General features: G+C 40.6%; 1 long non-coding RNA gene across 1 annotated transcript; it reads left to right on the top strand.

The window, feature by feature from the left end:
* The first annotated feature begins 5,563 nt into the window (after positions 1 to 5,563).
* LOC309864912 lies at positions 5,564 to 21,075 on the top strand. The gene is made up of 3 exons (XR_014311837.1): positions 5,564 to 5,654; positions 9,228 to 9,396; positions 20,598 to 21,075. It is a non-coding gene; the product is annotated as an uncharacterized lncRNA (long non-coding RNA).
* The last annotated feature ends 554 nt before the right edge of the window (positions 21,076 to 21,629 follow it).

Genomic DNA, 21,629 nt, shown 5'->3' on the forward strand with positions numbered 1-21,629 from the left:
TTTGGTATTCATATTTGTCTTCCTGATCATCTGCACGTGTGTGTGTGTGTGTGTGTGTGTGTGTGTGTGTGTGTGTGAATTCTCCTTTGAATCTTATCAGTTTCCTCACAACTTGACCTAATAAAATCTTTAATAAGGGAGAATCATGGTTTTATCCTTCAAAAAGAATCTTTTAACATAAGGAAAAAGATTCTTTTTTTAACAAAAAGAATCTTTAAGCATGAGAATCTTTTGACATTTTAAGATACTGCTATTTCTTCTAGTTTAGGTTATTTCCAGGAGCTACTCAGTCTTTTAAAATTTCATGTTCCATCTATTGTTCCTTCCCATCTTCCTAGCACAAAAGGGTAACACCTTGATGTGAAGGGGATGAGGCACATATGACTTGGGATGGTAGAGAAAAGACAGATCTGAGGGTCTTGGTGCCTGTGAGGTTATTTGGCCGTCATCCTGACACCTCTCACAGGAGACCGTAGACCCAGGCATATACTATGTCTTCATCCTTATCAAAGGTCTTGGTGTCCTGCAACATGGCACATAGAAATTTCTAGTTCTAGTGCATGTTTAGGTAGCCCATGAGAGACCCAGAGTGCTGTCATCCATCAGTGCTGTGCTGTGGTTCCTTCTCCATGCTGACAAAACTACATCCCAGAACTAGAATGATCTCAGTCTTTCCTATTCTTATATTTCTGCCATTAAAGTGTTGACTTCTAAGTCTGAACCTTTTGCACCTTCTCTGTCTCTCTCTTCCTTACTGCCATCCATGAAGACCAAATGGGCAAGCATTTTACTGTCTCTGGCTATCTGATGGACACTTTCCCCACACTGTGCACTCTGAAGTGTCCCTCTCTCTCCTCCTTTTTCCCCTGGACTATCATGGCAGAATAGTTATTATAAGCATGAAATATGAAGAAAAGGAATGAAAAACCCTTTGATGTAATAGCTTCAAAACATCATCACTCTTGTATAGGATATTGGGGTTCTGAAAAGTAGAAATCATCACTGGAAGAGAGAGCCAGAGGAAGAGAGAATTTGTGGAAACCAGAAAAGAGGTGAGAAGGTGGCTTGAACAAGGACAGATAAGACACCCACTGGAGCACCACCTGTGAGCTTGAATAATACAATATCTTTATAAATACACTTGCATAACAAGCAACCATCCTGAACCACCATCAAAAAAAGTATTACATTATTTTGGGACTTAATGCTTCTGAAAACCCATATAGGCCCCTAGGGATAACTGCTTTAAAAAAAAAATCTGCTTTCAAACCACATGCTTAATAATAGGTTTAGGAAATTTGCCAAGAATAAACATTGGTTCACTCTTCTGTGTAACTTGGTTTCTACCTTCCCTTCATTTAAAAAAAGAAGACCGCATTTTACATTTCAATGTTTTTCAACTTTTCCTATTGCCCTGAACACCAGAAAGTGAAAGAGAATAATTCTAACATTATATGGACTCTCAAAAGGCAAATAATATTCTCAAAAAGTATGAATTTCCATGAACTTTTGACAACTCAAATGAAGAGTGACTTTAAATGCAATGTGTTGAGAAGGCTCTAAGATTTCTGGAGGGTATCTTTCTTTTTTTCTCTCAAATGAGACAGACGTTGTGACTATAGGACAGGCATTTTTGACTCTGGTAGTAGCTATGACAATTCTTTCTTAGACAAATCTGTCCACATGTGCAGGTTAAACAGCTCTTTACAGATTTTCAGAGCCCCCCCCCCAAAAATTGGTCGTGAAAATTGAATTATATAATTAAGACAGTAAATGATTCTTCAAGGTAGCATAATAAATATTAACCTAGATAAAATTTCCCATTAATTATGTGACCTTATAAAATAAGCATTTACACACACACATACACACAACATACATACTTAGTCATCCTGGAAATAAATGTTTGGCTCTTTCTTCATGTACAACACACATGTTGGACTCATTCTCAGAGGAAGTAAATGGCTAGTGCTTCTAACAGTAGAGAGAGACACAAGAGTACCATTAGTTCCTCAGTAGCATATGCTGTACCAAAAGGCTTGGTCCTTGTCATATAAAATCCATGCAAATTTATCTTCATTGCCTATATCCACATATAATCATGTATATCACAATATGCATACTTCTCCATAAAAAACATCAACTCAGAAATCTTTCTTGTTTTAAACCATGAAATATCTGTCATCATCCTCTAATATTTGTGAGGATCCACTCTTTGAGCCAAACAAGGGGCATATAAAGTCGGAAAGGAGGAAGTATCTGTGATCCAGGACAATGTATTCTAGTTGGACACTGACTTATTCTCCTGGAATGTGTGTCATTGCATATTGCAGTTCTTTGACCTCAGGTCTCTGCTCCACTGCACTGAATATAAAAATCTCAGCCCAGTCTTGCCTAGCTTGAGCTCTGTCTTCTGGAAGCTATGATGGGATTGCTGGCGTTATGCTGTCATCATAAATCACTTTCTTTTTGAGACACACTATAAATTCTATTGATGTGTACTCAGTCTTTATAGCTCACTGCTTTGAATGCCAGAGATGGCTGCCTCTAGTTTTCTGTTCCTCAGGCAGCGATTTCTTTAGAATTTGCTAAATTTAAGAAATACTAAATTTGAACTCACATGAGAACACTAAATATCACAGTCCTTATTTTCATAAACACTAAGCTTGTGTCAAAGTCATTTCCCACACTGCATGGATCCCCGCTGATCACAGTGATATCAGTGTTGGTAATGGCAGCAACTATCATGGCTACTGGTGAGCTGTGCTCTAAGCAAAACCTCATGAGACCAGTGGTCACTGTGGTTAAATGCTCCTCCCTAGACAGCCTCATGCTGAATCCACAGGAGGTGTAGAAGGGAACAGGTGAGATAAGTCCTGGATATGGACACAAGCTATCGACCTTTGGTATTTGTGCTACTTCAGGTGTAGGCAGTATCTGGCTCCTGGCAATAGTTCAGAACTAGAGTGATTTTAGAAGACTGGTCAACAGTCTTTTTAGTATTTTATTTAACTTTTTAAATATTTATTTATATTTATAATAACTATTTATTTATGATAAATAAATTTATTATATTTATTAAATATTTATTAATTTTATTATAAATAAATTTATTGTGTTTATATAAATTTATATATATTTATTTATATTTATTTAACTTTTTAAATATTTTATTTATTTATTTGACAGACAGATATCACAAGTAGGCAGAGAAGCAGGCAGAGAGAGAAAGGAGGAAGCAGGCTCCCTGCTGGGCAGAGAGCCTGATGTGGGGCTCGATCCCAGGACCCTGGGGATCATGACCTGAGCCGGAGGCAAAGGCTTTAACCCACTGAGCCACCCAGGTGCCCCCCAACAACCTTTTCTTAATCCTTCTTGATTCTTTGACCAACACCTTGCAAATTAGTTTGACAACAAGAGAAAAAGAGAGTTGATGAATACATGCGTGGCACATATATGTGGGAGCATCAGTGATGAGTAACTCAGAGCGGTGGTTAGAACTGGTGCTTCTCTACCATTCTAATGGAGGACAGTAACTTTGTAGATTAGAGACAGGATGAAGGAAAAAAGGCTTAGGCTTTTGAGGATGGCAAACTCTGGTAAGGTCTTTTTTTTTCTTGTGTCTGCATTTTTTCCTGTGTCACCTTTTTCTCAGTTGCCTTCAGCTCAAAATAATCTCTTCAAAGTAGTAGATTTGGGGGGTGGGTGACTTATGCGGATCACCTGCACCACCCAGGAAAATGTGAGCCTGTTAATGATAGCTCCGTATTGTCCTGCTTTTTACATGAGAAGCAGGAACTTGGAAAATGAATGAAAGGTGTTGCCGTGAAGAATTTTGCTCTCATGTTGGGGAACCCTACAGTCCAGTAGACAGAATGATCCTGACTCGCGTTTACTGAATGTTTGCCATTAACCAGGGCCTGGACTCAGGACTTTTTACTCATTAGATCATATAATTCTCATAACAACTCCCAGAAGGTGCTACTGTTCTAGTTCTTTTTACGGATGAGACCCTGGAGCTTAAATGAATGACTTGTCCATGGTCCAGAGTTAGGGCTGGGACCAGGGTTGGAACACTGACAAGCCCTTCATTAAAGCCCAGTCAGTTAATGTTCCCAGAGCGGTGCACCCCAGGTGTTCCTGCAGCTCCGTTGTGCTCACCAGTCAAAGGGGTGAATAATAGCAAGCCCAGTGTGGTCTTGTATGCCAGACCCCAAAACCTGCTTCTTTCTTGTCAGCGCAGTGCTGCCCCTCCCCTGCCCTTCATATGGAGATGTCCTTAAGGACTTGGAACTGACAATCGTTATCATGCACCCTTCCTGCTGTCAGCTTAGGAAATCGATGATGTGTTTGGTATGGGATGTTCTCCTTTGTTGCCCCTCCCCCCACTGCCCTATACACATAGTCTATACTTGCTCTTTTCCATCTTTTGAAAAAATTTTTTTTATTTTTTATTACCATATAATGTATTATTAGCCCCAGGGGTACAGATCTGTGAATCGTCAGATTTACACATTTCACAGCACTCACCATAGCACATACCTTCCCCAAAGTCCATGACCCAATCACCTTCTCTATCTGCTCTTTTCCATCTTTCCATCCTTCCACTGATCTCATGACTTAACCCTTTCTGAGTCTTGTGCAGGGCCTGCACAGAGCACTGAAGACACTGCTGGCGACCTAGGAAGAAATGGCAATGGATCATGTGTTGCCCTCCTAGATATCAACAGTGCTTATACACTCAGTAAACAAGATGAGAGACTGAAGGTGATGCTTCCAGGGAGAAGTGTAGCTCCTGGGGCCTGTCTGATCATCGCTGGCCTCAGAGAGAACTTCTCTCTCAGAACAGTCAGGAAGGCTCACTGTAGTGGCCTGAGGCTGGTGTGCCTGTGCAAACTGAAGGGGTCTAATAAGTGTTTGGTGTCCCCAGAGTGACTCTGCTGCAGCAACTCCTCAGGCAGACCTGGAGATGACAGTCTCCCACTCTCTGGTTTCCCCCACTACCAGTGTCCTTTTGCAGAAACAGCAGAGGATCAGGAGTCCAGAAAGGGAAGTCTACTTGTTCACCTCTGCTTCGCTATGGGATTTTAGAAGTCACTTTGTCTCCCTAAGCATTCATTTTGTCAGCTCTGAAATGGAAATTATGACCCTGACTTCACCGTAGGGTTATGGAGATCAAAATCGACTGTAAAAATGAAAGTCCTTTGTAAACCAAAGCACTCTGCTCACCTGGGTACCATCTTCCTCCGCACGCTCCATCTTCCCAGGATGATTTATGCACAGGGGGCCCTTGGACACATCTTGGGACATTGCTGGTGGCCCTGACACTTGGGTCTGGTTGACTTGTCGTGGGGTTTTAAGACCCGCTAGGAGCCTCTGCTTGTAACATTTCTTACAAAGCTTTCTGTCTGAGGCTTCCATTTTTTGGCATCTGTAAAACAAATGTATGATGTGTGCCTTGAGGCCTGTAAGTAAAAAAAAACCACATCCCTCTTATCTCTGTTCTGAGAAGGAGGTCAAGTTACAGGTCCTATGAGAAGGGAACTTCTTGGTTCCTGTTCTTGCTGAGGCTGAGGCTTCAACTGCTAAACCACCCCAGAGGTACACAATGGGGCTAACCAAGGGGTCACCCTGGCAGCCTGTGTGCAAAGCAGGTAACTCCACTGCACTTCAGTGACTTGTGAGCTGAAGAAGCCATTCCTTTGTGGCAGTGAAGGGAGAAGGGGCGGGAAGCCAGAGAGCAGATGAGGAGACGGAGCTGGGAGGGAGTCTTGGTGGTGGCAGAGGCCTGTTTGGGCTGGGGTTCCGAGGACAGTAAGTGGCTGAGAAGGAAGTGTGGCTGGCTGCCTGCATTCTGCTTTGAACCTTTATACTCCTCATTCCTCTCTCTCATGACTTCCTCTCACTGCTTTTTCTGCCTTCGTATGTCATGTTCTCAGCCACTTAAAGATTGTTATTATTTGTTCTCTAGGGAGGGTGAGAGGCAAGCAAACCTTTCTTGCTCCACCTAAAGACTCTGTGTTCTTGCCTGGACAGCTAAGAAGGCTCAGGGGTTACTCATGCCGTGTGTTACCACCTTCAGGTTCTCTGTGGGGAGAGATGGTGGGAAGGGTGCTAACTTGGTCAGAAAATGCAAGCCTTACTGGCTATGTGTTTGAAAAGGGCTCTGTTACCTGCCCCAGGCCCTGGGAACCTGAGATTACACTGTGCTTGGTTCCTTACTTCTCCTTGACCTGGTACAAGGTTCTACACTGGGATGAGGCCTATTGACCCTGAAGTCAGTCTCAAGATGTAGAAGAAAAAAAAAAAAAAAAACCACCCATATTTCAGTTTTATGAGGGGTTTTAGAAAGTTCTAAGCCAACAACTGATTTTTTTTTGTGTTGTTGTTGTTGTTTTTGTGTTTATTTTTTTTCCTACAAAAGGAGATTGAGTTTCAGAGAAAGTACCGTCACATAAGGTTAAGCAGGTTTTTCACTGCTCAATTCTAGGGGATTCCAGTTGCACTGTTGTCATTATAGACTTTTTTGCTTTGTTTTTTCTTCCCCCTGTCGGTAGTACAGTGTCTTAAGGAAAGGATGACTGTCCTTGGTGTGCATGAGGACACTGTGGGGATTAGCAGCTGTGTTGCTCCAGGAAAAAAAATTGATTTATTCAGAGAATAATAAGAAGGAAAACATTCCTTACACACTGCCATTCTACTTGCCTGGTTGAAGCCTTTCAAACTATGATTTACTGAGAATTTTCTACATAGGTACTGTTATCATCCCTATTTCACACATTGGGAAAATGAGATGCAAAGAAACCAAGCAATTTTCTAAAGGTTGCAGAACAAGTAAATGACAAAACCATAATTTGAACCTAAATAGTCTGGCTCTAGTGCCTACATGCATAATCACCTCAGTTATCAAGACCATATCTTCATTTTAGTAAGGACATTATCAACCCAGAGAAACCTCTGGTGGACTAATTTGAGGAAATATGGATAATCACCTATGATTCCTGCCTTATTCTAAGTTACCCAGAAAACAGAATAGAATAGGCATGTATGGCATGGCTGTATCCCTTACCCTCAACCCCTTACTTTTAGCTCCAGACTTGGTCTTGGTTTGCATGTTTCATAGGTCTGGCCACAGCATCAGAGAATATAGCAGTTTTTCCATTATACTCAGTTTTCTTTTAATGATGGACATAATAGTTACATTTAAACAATTATTTACAATGTACCTTCACATTTATTTATGCCTTTGAACATCATAACAACCTAGGTATGGAAAGCATTATTATACCATTTTATAAACAGGAAACCAAAATTCAGAAAAATTTCCCAAGGGATAGAGGTGAAGATTATTCTCAATCTGGGTGTCCCGGCTCTGAATTCTATGTTCTTTATACTATGTTCTATCAGGATATCTATATCGATGTGTATATGTTACCCAGTCTATGGGGATATATTGAGGACACTGGCTTTGGGGTGACTTGACGTTACTGCCATCAGGACTCTCTAGGAAATGAAATGTCCCACTCTATCTATTCATTGATTTTATGTGCTTATATGATCATTTCCCAAAACTTCAAGACTCATTATTTTATGGACTGGGTAGGACCTTTGTGAAATTTCCCCTATTTTCTCTCAAGGCATTTCAGGTTACTCACTAGCCTTTGCATCGACTTTCGTGATTTCATATACAGTGGTCTCAACAGCACAGAAAGAAATTTCCACAGAGGAAGCCCTCAGTAATAGGGCAAACACCTGCAATGCCCAGGCATGCGAGTGACTAAGCCATCAAGGTGTGTTTCAAATCCAATCTTCAACCAGGAACTTAAAACTCCCTGTAGACTTTCAAATCTGCTAGGTCGGCATCCCCCTCCAGTCTGCTACAGTTATGTTCATCAAGGAGCTGGAAGGCACAACACTGGAAAGCACATATGTTCTTAGGAATAAAAAAGCAAATTTTATGACCTTCCCAGGTTAGAAGTGACTTGGTCATTAATTGATCTCCCCCTCTCATCCCTCTCAATTTTATGGAATGCCTTTGTCCGCCTACTTTTGTCTCGCATCTATCCACATATTCCTGAAGAACTAAAAAATGCCATGTAGTCCTTTTATAACTTCATTTCTTCTCTGAGACTTAATTGGGATGCAACTCACTGGTACTCTAATAGAAGGTATCTGAAGAAACTTCCAGAGTATTCAGGAAATGCTGTTTTAGTAACTAAAAAATTACAGTAATGCAGCATTATTTAAGTGTTTTTAGCTTGAAGTGATTTATATTTCATCATAAATATACATTCATCATAAAAAAGCACATTTCTGGGCGCCTGGGTGGCTCAGTGGGTTAAGCCGCTGCCTTCGGCTCAGGTCATGATCTCAGGGTCCTGGGATCGAGTCCCGCATCGGGCTCTCTGCTTGGCAGGGAGCCTGCTTCCTCCTCTCTCTCTCTCTCTCTGCCTGCCTCTCCATCTACTTGTGATTTCTCTCTGTCAAATAAATAAATAAATCTTAAAAAAAAAAAAAAAGCCAGTTTTAAAAAAGCACATTTCTTCTCTGACAAGGATGCCTCTTTGTGACCCACAGTCAATCATTTAAGCTATCTCCCTCCAACTTCCTCCACTACCAAAAGAAAAAAAAAAAAGGTGCCAGGCATGTCAATTGATTTTGTGATAAGGAAGGTGACCGAGTTCTTATTTATAATATATCCTGAATATCAAAAGCCATATATATGTACATATATAATATATACACAACAAAATTAGTAACATTCGGTAGCATTTGGTGTAACCTATCAAATTACTGACCTTGAATTACTATGACTCATCCCCTGTATTATACTCAATAAAGTCATTCTCAAAAATGAAAGTAACATAAAATAAAGCATTGACCCAACATTTTGACCACACAGCAAACTGAAAGAGGACTAAAGGAAAAATGTGGTTTCAGTAGACACAAAATAACCAAAGGGCAATCTTCAGGAAGACATTCTGAGTGCCTCTGAGACTCCACTTTCCCGGACAGCCCCACTTTGCCCAACTTATGCAAGTTCTATGAGGTGAACCAGCTCTCTGCTCAGGCAGGCAGAAAACCCTGAGGAGGTTTGGGTGGGAAATCTTTGGAGGAAAAGAAGCGCCAGTGACCAGGAAAGGAATCATTTTAGGAATCGGATATGCTAAGGGGAGGAGCAGATGCCTTGGGGCAAAATGCTTTTTTTAAAACTATTTTTTCTTCAGAACTTACTTGTCATGACGGATGATGATGGATGGTCCCTGAGCTCAGTCATGCTCCTCATGGAACAGGACACATTGTAAAAATGCATCTCAGAAAACATCTTTCTTCAAAAAGCAGCTTTGAACCCTAGAACACATTTAGCATGGTAAGTGAAAATAAACAAAACAAGACGTTCGATAGAAGCCCTGTGACCCACTGTTAAAGGAACCAAAACCCACAAGCACAAGACACGAGTCACTATGAGGCAAACAACAGTTTGTTGGTGAGCTCAGAGGCTATTCTTGGGCAGTTACAGTTGGACTACTGCCCACTGCTGTGACTGACCCAGTGCGCTGAATGCCTGCTCTAGTCATGAATGGGGTAAGCAGGTGGGTGTGCACACATGTTTGCTTTTTGCATCAATTCCAACTCCTTCCTCATCTTTTAGGGTAGGAATGTGAAAGAGGCTACGAAGGGTTACTGAAACTCTCCCCCCATGCACACGCACACAAACACACACATAGAGTAAATTTAGAGAGTCAGCAGGGAAAAAATGTTGTAGACTTGTTAAAATCCAAGAGACTTTTGTGTGGAGAAGAATGTTCATTCCCATTTACACTTTGTTGAAAGTTTAATTTATTAATCTTCTGTATTTATTTAAAATTAACTTTTAAAAGCAAGTGGCACTCCTTTAAATATTTACATACTTCTTGTACAAATAATAAAAAATATATAACTCCCTAGGGGCACCTTGGTGGTGCAGTCTGTTAAGTATCCAACCCTTGGTTTTAGCTCAGGTCCTGATCTCAGGGTCATGAGATCGAGCCCAGCATCAGGCTCCACACTTAGCGTGGAGTCTGCTTGAGATTCTGGCTGTCTCGCCCAGTCTAAAATAAATAGATCTTAAAAAAACATTTAAAAATATAACTCCTTAGGGACGCCTGGGTGGCTCAGTTGGTTAAGCGGCTGCCTTCGGCTCAGGTCATGATCCCAGCGTCCTGGGATCGAGTCCCACATCGGGCTCCTTGCTCGGCAGGGAGCCTGCTTCTCCCTCTGCCTCTAGCCTGCCACTCTATCTGCCTGTGCTTGCGCTCTGTATCTCTCTCTATATATATAACAAATAAATAAAAATCTTTTAAAAAATATATATGTAACTCCTTAAACTGCTATACATTGATTTTAAACTTAAATGTATCTGAAATCATACATAAAGTATGTCAGATTTCTTTAATAACTCTCTGTAATAGGCTCCATTTTGAACACCCAAGGATTTCAGGTCCTAATTCCTAAAACCTAAATGTTACCTTGTAAGGAAAAAGGATCTTTGCTGATTTGATTGAGTGTCTTGATATGGGGAAATTATTATGGATTATCTGACGAGACCTCAATCCAATCACAAGCGTCTTTATGAAAGACAGTGGGAGATCACAGAGACACGCAGAAGAGGAGGAACCCATGTGACCACAGAAGCAGAAATTGGAGCAATGTGTTCCTAATGTGGTCCCCCCGTTTCAAGGAATGCTTGCAATCTCCAGAAGGTGGAGGAGGCAGGGGATCGATTTTCTCATAGAGCTCCTGGAGCAACCAAACCTTGATTTTGGACTTCTGCCCTCTTCCAGAGCTATGAGCAAATAAATTTCTTTTGTTTGAAGCTACCAAGCTTGTGGCAGTTTGTCATGCAGACACGGGAAATTAATATGCTATTAAACACATTAAGAAGCAAACAAAACAACATAAAGTGTCACTGTGATTACAAAACCCTTCAAAAATCTTCTCAATTATTCTTGATTAAAAAGTACAATAGATTTTACTTTGCTTCTTAATTTTTTCTTTTTAGGCTTTCCCTAAGTCTACCTACCTAGGATTTTAGCAATTATACTGTCCCAAGTATAAAGATTTTCAGATCAGCTGAATCTTCCTTAACTTGGGTGGGTTATTGGACCTGGTTGTACAGGCCAAGATGATTCAAACCTGAGCCACTATTCAGACTGAGGCTTTTCTGTGATAGTGCTCTCTGGTTTCATCACAGGATTTTACTCACCTTTCCTACTACATTTAGTTTTTTGGTTTTTGCTTTTGCAACTTGAGGCCTTTAAGATCTTATGGCCTATGACTGTAAAATAGTGACCTCATCTGTAGAATAATTATATATGTCTTACTGCTAGTTAATTATACCAGTAAGGAAAATATAGCAGAATCATTTTCTTGGATGGTCAATTAGCTCTCTTTTTAATGATCTTAGAATGCCCTTCTTGAGATAGATTCTGAACTGATTTTTATACATGCCTCCTTGCTCTCAACTGTTTCTGCTTAGTGGTTATATAAGACCAGAGGCAGTGAATGTCTCTTCCTGTCACAAATACAACTCCTGGCCTCCCTGGACAATGTGCTCACCCACAGTTGTCTCCCCCTGGTCCTCACTGCACTTCTATGAAGTCACTAAAGGTGTAAGCATGTTCCACCACAAACAAGAGTGAGGGCATTGGGTCTATGACAGGAGGGCTTTCCACCCTCTACATCCTAGTGTGTTGACTCTGCTTGTGTCCCTTGCTTCATGAATCATAGATGTCACGCTCCAGATGTTGTTCAGGAGGAATTGTAAAGATGGACAACTGCCCCTGTGGCTACCCATCCATCATGAAGGAAAAGCTTTCCCAGAATGTGCTCCCTCAACAAAACCTTCCACGTTTCCTCTCGAGGGCCGAAAACAAGTCATAGGAACTCCTGGTGTCAGAGGAGACTGGGGACAGGGGTTTAGAATTTCTAGTCTCTACTAGAGTGAGGCAAACAAGGGGGAAGTGTTGGGAAGGGTGATTGATTAACCAGACTCTCACCTGCCACACAAATTCTGTGTGCACATTTGCTTTATGCTTCTCTCTATAGATAGACCTCCTTTTTCTGCTTCACTATATATATATATGTATATACGTGTGTGTGTGTGTGGCTAAAAATATCTACGTTAGCTCTAGAGAACCTCCCAACCCAGGGGCCTCTTTCTCAATTTCTCAATTTCTTCTACAAGATTCACTATCCTCTTGGGCTCTGCCTTGGAAAGTGTTATTGGAAGTCTCTTAAACATGTCTTTACCATTCTCCATGTAAAGCTTGACCATAGGAGGGACCAAATTTCACCACCAGCTATCTTATTTGTATTAAGTATCCTGTCTTATTCTCTCTGAATCTCCTCCACTGGCTGTTCACTGGTAAATCTTCATTTCCTTTTTGGGTAAAAAGGTAGATAAATCGACTGTCATTCCTACTATTCTGTGAAAGTTAGTGCAAATTCCAAATATGGTTCTTGATCACTGAAGTTTAGCTCTTAGAATTCCTTGGAACCCATTGATTTCTCTCAACAAATCTGGTACTTACAAATAAAAAGTCCTTTGGCTTTCAGATGGTTGTGCCTATTCTTCATTTAAGAAACACAGTTGCAATTTTTACAGACATCTTTCTTTTAGGCTGGTTGTTTTCCCTGACAGCAGCTCATATGGAAAGTAGCATTGCTATTTGAAAAGTATGGGAAAGTGTAGGATAAAAGCAACCAAGAGCACACAGGTCAATGCAAAACACTGTTCTCCCATTCACACACTCAGTCACATTACCTTACATGTGTTTCATGTATGCTAACCTCTTCTATCTGCATAAATAAGGAGGTCCCCGATGGCAGCATGGGGATCTTACCAGAACAGAATTGACGAATTTCCCTTAAATCAGTTTATCATTATCAATGCCAGGCCAGCTTGGATATCATTAGATGTGTCAAGAAAAATAAAACTCTGAGGGACCTCTCTCTCTTTCTATTCTTTCTGGAAGAAAGGATTTTAACTATACCATCACAAGATGTGAACCTGTAAAGCAACCTTTTATCTAGAATCAAGGACTATGTGCTATAAGGGTTTTGTTGATTTGAAAACCATGGTTCTGATATTGCAACTGAAACATCATTTGTTTCTATCAGGTTTTGCTGACCACAGAGAACTTATAGTTTTTACTGATCCAATCCTTGTGTATCAATAAAAGTAGTTTAAGGGGTACCTGGGTGGCTCATTTGGTTAAGTGTCTGCCTTAAGTCTGGGTCATGATCCTAGGGTCTTCAGATCGAACCCTGCAGCAGGCTCCCTGTTCAGTGGGGAGTTTGCTTCTGCCTTTCCACCCCCACTTGCGTCCGCTCTCTCTCTCTCTCTCTAGCATAAATAAATATATAAAGTCTTATAAAAAATATAACTTATAAGCCATTTAAATAAAAGATTTCAAGATCTACTTTCATGAAAAACAGCAAGTATCACTTGTTATTGGTATTAAATTTTTTTTCTATTTGGTAAAACCGAATTTGACATTTTACATCATGCAAGTCTCCATTACAGTTTATAGAAATATTCTCTCCCGGGAGTAGTCCTAATCTCCAGACTGTATGTCCAGCTGTCCACTTGGCATCTCCACTTGCATGTCTGACCATCTTGACACCAACCATTCCAATCCTCCTCTTTATCATCATAGTAATAGGACTACCATTCTGCCTGTGGCTCAAGTCTAATAGTTAGGAATCAGTCCTGATCTCTTTAGCTCCCTTATATCCATTCTTTGGGAAGTCCTGTTAGCTCTAACTCCAAAATATATCCTCAATCCAACCACATATCACCCATTCTACTGCTAGCAGGCTAGGCCCAGAAGCTACTGTGCCTTAGCAGAACTGTTCCAGCAGTCTCCTAATTGGTCTGCTTAGTTTCATACTCTCTCCACCCATGGATCCTCCCCTTCTTTTTTCATAATCACACAGAATGCTTTTTTAATTAACTTAAAATCTTTTAAAAAAGATTTTATTTATTTATTTGACAGAGAGAGAAAGAGGCAGAGAGACAGGCAGAGAGAGGTGGGGAAGCAGGCTCCCTGCTGAGCAGAGAGCCCAATATGGGGATCGATCCCAGGACCCCGAGACCACGACCCGAACCAAAGGCAGAGGCTTTAACCCACTGAGCCACCCAGGCGCCCCCAGAATGCTCTTTTTAAAGATTGTATTTAATCATATCACTCCCTCATTTAAATCTCTCCCATAATCTCCCATTGCAATTAAAATAGAATCTAAATTCTGTTGGAGCCCAAGGGCTTCCCTGAGCTGGTCCCACCAATGCCTTGGACCTAATCTTACACCCCTCTTCCCATCACTCATGGCCTTCTCTTTGTCTATGGAAAATGCACAATTTATTCTAGTTTCATAGTGCTCTCTTTTTTTGTCATTTCCTTTGGTTAGAATGCTCTGTCCAAAGATCTCGGCCTACTCTAGCTTCCTTTATCATCATCCAAGACTCAGAGACAATGCCACCTCTTCAGAATACCCTTCCTGACTACTTAGCTACAGTGACTAGCCTTTGCTGCAAGGCACTCTCTACACTTTGACTATTTTTAATAGGGAATATCACTACCTGAATCTCTCCTTATCTCTTCTTCCTAACTCCCTCCCTGTCTTCTCTCTTTACTTCTTCTTTTCCTACTTGTTTTTTGGCTATTTGCCCTATCACAGCATAAAGGTCACTAAGATAAAGATTTCTCTGATTTCCCACAGTAATCCTAGCCCCTAGAATAGTTCCTGATTCATTGTAGGTGCTCAATTAATAAATGCCACTTATTGAGTGGCTTCTGTATACTGGGCACTGTAGTAGGTTCCTTAGATATTTATGCCTATTTCGCAAAACAAGCTTTTGAAGATTTAAGTGTACATAACTTGAAGCACAGAAAGATTATGTAACATAGCTAATTAATGTTAAACTAAGCTGAATCCAGAAGATTGATTTCAAAATCCATGGGTTTTTAATGTTTGTTTTTATTCAATATTGCTTCACTCTACTTGATTTTCAGGCTCTGCATTTGTGATCAAGCATCACTGTGTTTGTTTTTCATATTTGATTTTGCCAAATAATTGCCTTTTTACAGTTATTGATATCTAGTGTCATTTTTGCTAAGATTGATATTAAAAAGCTCACTCAGCTTTTAGATTATTTTCCTTCATAGGTATAAGGCAATTTTTAATCAAATATAATGAAACTGATGTGAATTAGTATCATGGAAATGAGTTTTTTCTGAGACCTTAGTAGATACTGATAGTGGTAATTCGTAGTTTTTTCTTCCTTAATCGATTTCTTTGCGGCTGGCTCTTTTACTGTCATTACATCAGCTTGTATGTTTGCTTCCCCCTTACTCCATGTAGCTTTTAATTTTCTATTTCAGTTTACACAGAACATCAATTTATAGACCTCAGATCCTTTTTTAAAATGGGTGTGGGTAGTGAGAGGGGGCGGAAGTATAAACCAAAATAAATGCATGCATTTGGAAAAGTCCTTGCAATTCACTGACATCATTCTGTACATCTTAAAGCTGAACAATGAGAGTGGGAGAAGCTTGTGATGAGTCAGGAGGACAGCAAGCCCTGGGCTGACTGCATGGAGGGCAAATATTCCTGATTTGGGTTTCACGTCCTGGCTGTATTTTTATACCTTTCATGGTGGAGCAAATCCAGACGCTAGTGGGAATTACCCAAGATCCATGGCAAAAAGTGCAGATGTATGTCCATCGGCCTTCCCCCATCACTCTCTTTGCCTTCAGATACCAACAGACTCCCCAGAATCTTCTCAGTTTACCCATCCCTGTCATAAGCTGGTGGATGATACCTGGGAATCCAGGCTCCCAGCTGCTCCCAGGTGCCTGAATTAGTTGTTGTATCTCTTAGGGGTCAAGGGGACCAGAGAATAGAGAAAGAGGAAATATGGAAGACCTAAGATTTACTCATTAGTTTGAAAAAAAACTAGGAGACCACACCATGGGCTCCTGAAATAGCCCCTACTACAACTTCCTTATCTTACAACGGATCCTGTCCCTTTGCCATTCTTCTGTCTTTATGGTCAGCCTCTTGGCACCAGCTCACATTCTCCTTTACCTGTGCTTCCTGAGTACTACCTTTGTCCTTCTACCGTCTACCTCTTCCCTTCTCAGGTAGTACCTGAGTACTACCTTCTGTGTATTACCTTTGTCCTGCCTCATCTCACTCACACATCAACCTGCCCTGACCCTCTAAGGTTCCTGTTGCTCAGGGGCTGAGTATCTCTGGCCTTGTCTTCTTCTGTGAGGGCATGACAAGAGATCAGTCTGCCCATCTGCACTTTTTCACTGAAATCCACCTTCCCTTTTATACATGCCATTCCTATCCTGACCATTTGGCTTTAAAAAGATAAAAATTAGTTCTCTAACATCAACAGCGCTCATGCACCCCCCAGTCAGCAAATGTTAGAGATCTGCTGAGATTTGAGTGTCTGTCGCCAAGAAATTTTATTTCATGCATAATGTATTGTGCAAAAAGAAAGTGGGGTGTTCCTGCACCTGCACTTTACAGTTTCAGAGCCTCAAGAAGTTAAAGTTTACCTGTACTTGTTGATGCTCAGTTCACACTGAAAGAAAGTCTGCACCATTCAAAATTGCTCCCAACCATAAAATTCTGCTTAAAGATGTTTTTCTTTTTTAATCGAGGTAGTTAGGTCACATAATAATCTTACAAAAATGTTTAATAACTTTTGTTATGATTTATTAAAAGTAAAGTTTAATATGCATGAATCTGCTCATTAATCTCCAAGTTTAGGTGAATAATTACCATCTCTATGCACTAACTTGAAATTTTATAATTTTTTAGTTCCAAAAGGAGAAAAATAAACCAAGTTGTTAAAAAGTTAAGGGTAATGTAAACTTCACCCCAATTAAATTATTTTCAGTATTTCTAGACGTTTTAGGTGACAGACTTTTAAAAAAATAAACGTTACAAAAGTATAGTTTTATATTTCATAAATCTTAACATTCTTATAGTATAATAATATTATCAATATTGGGTGATTGGAAGCAACATATTTGTTATGTAAAACAAGACTGTATTTCTCAGAGTAATTTCTTTATTGAACATAAATATAATTTTTCCCCAACAATTCCAGAGCATATTCTGGCAGGTTAGCCTGCTTTTTGTCATACTCTTATGAGTATTTTCCAAGGACAGTAAATATACCTTGAAAACATGATTTGTGATGACTATATGCTATTTGATTAAATGCTGTTCCATGATTTTATTGCTGTCTCATGAGATTTTGGTTGGTTCTTATTTTTTCACATTTAAAAATTAGCATTATGGTTTCTTGATTTATTGAGAAAAGCTTGTTTTTCCCTGACCCGGAAGGGTAACAATCAAGTTAAGGCTAAGTTTAAATATCTGCTGCTGGATGCTTCAGTCCTTCGGTATTTGTCTTGTGGATGGCATGAGGAGTTTTTGGCTTTAAGTTTCCTGACAGCTTTGGTCTACTGCTTCTTTTCTTCCTGACTGATACCCTGACGACCTGACCACAACTGGGCCAGGATGGATAAGAAACAGGCCCAGTTAGGCTCCAAGTGGCCAAGACCAAGCTGGAGGTGAGGTTCAGCCTGTCTTCTTGACTATTCTTCAGCTCTGGGCCTTCTTTTCCCATTGGATAGCTGGCTTCCCACTTCTTCCTTAGATCAGTCCTCATCTGATACTATAGTGTGATGGCTTCGTTTCTTTTACTTCTAGTAGCTGCATAGACAAATCTGATACTGTGATTTACAATAAGATGTAGATGTTTGGTCTTTGACCCCATTCCAGGTATGGAGCTCCTAAAACCCCTGGAATTTTTTAAGTGGTAAGAGAGATAGAGTTGTCTTTTGTTATGTTAATGAGGGGGCTGTTTGGAAAGCACCTAAGGATAGGAGCAGGTTGCCTGGAGACAACCAAGTAATTAGAAGGTTGGAACACAGTCCTACTGGTTCTGACTTACAGGGAGGGGAAAGGGGCTTGAAATTGAGCTCAGTCACCAATGGCCAATATTTACTCAACCATGCCTATGTAATGAAGCCTCCATAAGAATTCAGAAGGACATGGCTCAGAGACCTTCAGTGCTAGTGAACACATGGAGATTTGGGGAGAGCGGTGCACCTGGAGAGTTCATGGAAGCTCACAACCTTCCTGCATACCTTGCCCTATGCATCTCTTCCATCTGTCTGTTCCTGAGTTACACTGTTTTATAATAAGCCAGTAGTCTAGTAAGTAAAATGTTTCTGAATTCTGTGAGCTGCTCTTGCAAAGTAATTGAACTCAAGGATGAGGCTGTTAAAATCTCCAATCAATGGCCATTTGGGCTAAAACACATATGACAAGCTGGCTGGCAGTTGGCATTTGAGTGGGCGAAGGGCAAGATCTTGTAGAACCCAACCTTTAACTTGTGCGATCTGACATCATCTCCAGGTAGACAGTATGAGACTTGAGTGGGATTGTAGGACACCTACTTGGTGTCAGAGAATTATTTGGTGGTGTGGGGAAGAAACCCACACACTTTAATTAGTGGGAATCAGAGTCTTAACAACCTAGACTTGTTTCAATACTACAGTCCATGTTGGGCTTTTACATTCCATCCCCAGAACCAGATCCTGACCTGGTAGCTGGGTCCTCCTTTTCTGCCAAGGAGATCCTTAATACCCACAAGCCCTGTCTGCCTCCCAGACCTGGAGGGCTGTTCCTTCACACACTGTAATTGACTCCTGTATGCTAAACTCAATATTTTTGTTTTTTTCTCCAAATGTCCTTTTTTTGAAAAGGAGAGCTCTCTTCCAATGTCTGCAACTGCATCCTTTCTCTAAGTGCTTGTCCCACGCGGGTGACGAGGATCAGCTTCTCCTGTGAGTCATCACCACCTTCTGATCCTGGCTCCTCTTTACTCTGTCGGCCTGTGACTCTGCCTCTCTGTGCCTCTTCTGCATCTTTATGTGGAGATAATAATAGTCCTTACCTCATAGAGTTGTGAGATGTAATAAATTAACGTGTACAAGGCTTAGAATGCTGCCACAGAAGTGTTTAATACATCTTAGCTTTATTATCTTGGAAAATTTCTCCCCAAGCTCTGTTAGCACCAGTGATGAAATTCAGGCTGCTCTTTCCTCGGAGTCCCTACTGCAAGGATGGACAAAGTCAGGTGGGAGAAAGGTCTCGGGCTGCGGCTGCTTCTTTGTCTAGGACACTGCAAATGGCCTAACAGTCCTCCTGCCAAATTCAGAGCCAGTGGTCAATTGGGCTTCCCTTTTATCTTATTTGAAGCAACTTAATAAAAAGAAATACTCAGAAATACTTCTGAACTGTACACAATGGGACTGTAATGGGTATTTGCTAAAGGGAAAATTCCGCGTGTACAAAGGGCTTGCTTTGAGCTGTATCTCTTTAGTTGCACGTTCCAAACTCAATGTGAGGTAAGAGGAGGCTGGAAAAAGTATGTCAAAATTCAGTATATTATGTAAGTCTCAAGAAGTGGGCCACAGAAAAAAGAATGCTGACAAGTTCATAGAAACAGAGTAGAATGGTGGTTGCCAGGGTCTGGGGAGGGAGGAGAAGTAGAGGTAAATGGAGAGATATTGGTCAAAGGGTAACAACTTTTAGTTTTAAGATGATTAAGTTCTGGGGTTAAATAATCTCTGTGGTGACTATAGTTAGCAATACTGTAGTGTAAATACCTAAAAATTTGCTAAGAGAGGGCTTAAATGTTCTCACCACACAGAAAAAAAAAAAAATGTAACACTGTGAGATGAAGGATGTATTAATCTTACTGTGGTCATCAGTCGGCAACATTTATGTGTATTATATCATAATACTGACTACTTGCTCTTATACATTATATGTCAGTTATATCCCACTAAACCTGGGGGAGAAAAAGGCATGCTGGGAATCCTTCACAGGTGGGCCAGCAACTTGTGATCAAATTTCCAAATTTATTGGTGGCAAAATCAGTTTACTTCTGCAATGTCAGTTAATGAGCACACTGAACCAAGCCCGGTCGATGATGTTGAGGAGAGCAGGTGAATGTGTTGTCAGAGGTCAGAGTCATAGCTGAAGATGATGCACTGAAAACTAGGATGGTCTCTTCACTGAGACATGTGAAAATTTGTCTTGTGACCCTGGAGGAAGTTATCAGCAGGGCAGTGTACTGTTATCTTCACAGTCACATCTCCATATTGAAAGAGGACAAAAAGAACAAGAAGGGATGGTTTTAATAGAGACACTATGCTGAGTGTTAGCTGGTTCCGTAGTAATCGTTTCTGACTTGTTTCACTTTCTTTCGAGCCTATGAGTCCTTCATATGTGTGCCTAAAATTCTTGTGCTGAATGAGAAAAAAATAATAATAAGGTTGTCACTGGAAGATTCTAAAAATGGACAGGAAAGATCTTTCAAGATCAAGGCATATGAAGCCTGATTAGAAGTCCCACAATGCAGGTGACCAGCGTTGGAAATGACAAGGAAGCGTGTCAAGTGGAAAAAATAGCTGGTTAATTCCAATCTTCCCTTTGTGCCAGGTCAGAAATAGCAGCAGTGGGTCCTGGAAGCTGTGGCTGTCATTCGAATGGGCCATAAACACGGGAGGAAGCGGGGATGAGGCGGCCGGTTATGCCTCACCCCTTCCAGCCCCCCCTTACGCACACAGGAAGTCACAGCCAGGACTGTCATCTCTTCGGACAAAGGATGATGATGTAAAAAGAGCCCGAAATGTAAAGATGGCAAATACTCACCCTTAAGTCATGTAAACTGCCTGCCTGACCCTTAATCATGTTCATTCTTTTGAACCTGAACATCTCATTCTGTAATTTCCTTGGTCGTATATCCCCTTCTATTCCCTGGGAATGAAACACGCTTTCTTTTTTCCCAGCTTGGCCCTGCAAGAGTTATTTTAGGAGGCTCCTAAATCCAGTTTAAACGTGAAAAAAGGGAAGGTCTTTGAAAGAGATATTTTTGTTTGGTGTCCTTTCTTTACTTTCTTACACAAATAAAAGGCTTCAAGGTAAGCTAAACAATGGACTTAAATGTTGCTTTGAGATCCTGCTTGTTCTGATAATATAAAAGTTGGCTCCTCTTGTGTCCTCACTTCCGTGTTGATGTTTGCATATGCAACACATTAAAATTGTTGGTCTTCCTCATATCAGGAAGTGGTGATGCAACATGGGGGCTTAAGTGGGTAGAAGAAGAATCAATGAAACAAGATGGAATTGGGAGGGAGACAAACCATAAGTGACTCTTAATCTCACAAAACAAACTGAGGGTTGCTGGGGGGGAGGGGGGTTGGGAGAAGGGGGTGGGATTATGGACATTGGGGAGGGTATGTGCTTTGGTGAGTGCTGTGAAGTGTGTAAACTTGGGGATTCACAGACCTGTACCCCTGGGGATAAAAATATATGTTTATAAAAATAAAAAATTTATAAATAAATAAATAAATAAAAATAAAAATAAAAATAAAATTTTAAATAATAAAAAAAATTGTTGGTCTTTGTTAGCTATTCTTATGCATAATTTCTTCAACCGCTTTTTAAAAACTTGATTTTCTCTTACATTTGGAACATAATTCACT

The sequence above is a fragment of the Mustela nivalis genome (genome assembly GCF_964662115.1).
Source record: "Mustela nivalis genome assembly, chromosome: 5".
In the NCBI taxonomy this organism is placed as follows: Eukaryota; Metazoa; Chordata; class Mammalia; order Carnivora; family Mustelidae; genus Mustela; species Mustela nivalis.